The sequence below is a fragment of the Otolemur garnettii genome, unplaced genomic scaffold (genome assembly GCF_000181295.1).
Source record: "Otolemur garnettii isolate 467f Iridium unplaced genomic scaffold, OtoGar3 scaffold00081, whole genome shotgun sequence".
Classification (NCBI taxonomy): Eukaryota; Metazoa; Chordata; class Mammalia; order Primates; family Galagidae; genus Otolemur; species Otolemur garnettii.
The window spans coordinates 8,806,304-8,806,807 of record NW_003852476.1 but is presented as its reverse complement, the minus strand read 5'-3'; positions in this window follow the sequence as shown (position 1 = coordinate 8,806,807).

Here is a 504-nt window from a genome sequence, read left to right as displayed (position 1 = left end):
GGGGGGGCAAGGGGGAGGGCAGGGAGGGCAGGGGATGGGGCAGGCAAGGCCTGACAACAGTGCAAACTTTGATAAGCAGTTCTCAATAATCACTTCTCAGCAAGTATTTATTACAGTTTAACGCGGGACAAATTGTTGAAAAGCAGGATTGTCCCACCAAAATCGGGACGTCTAGTCACCCTACATTTATAGCATGTTCTTCCGATATAAAAAGCTTCTTTAGGCTGTGGCTCATGCCTATAATCCTAACCCTCTGGGAAGCTGAGGATACCTTGAGCTCAGGAGTTCGAGACCAGCCTGAGCAAGAGAGTGACCCCATTTCTACTAACACAGAAAAACTAGCCAGGCATTATGACAGATGGAGGATCAGGAGGATCACTTGAGCCCAGGAGTTTGAGGTCGCTCTGAGCTAGGCTGATGCCATGGCACTCTAGCTTGGGCAACAGAGTCAGACTGTCTCAAAAATTATAAATAAATAAAGAAAACAAAAATTCAGATAGAACC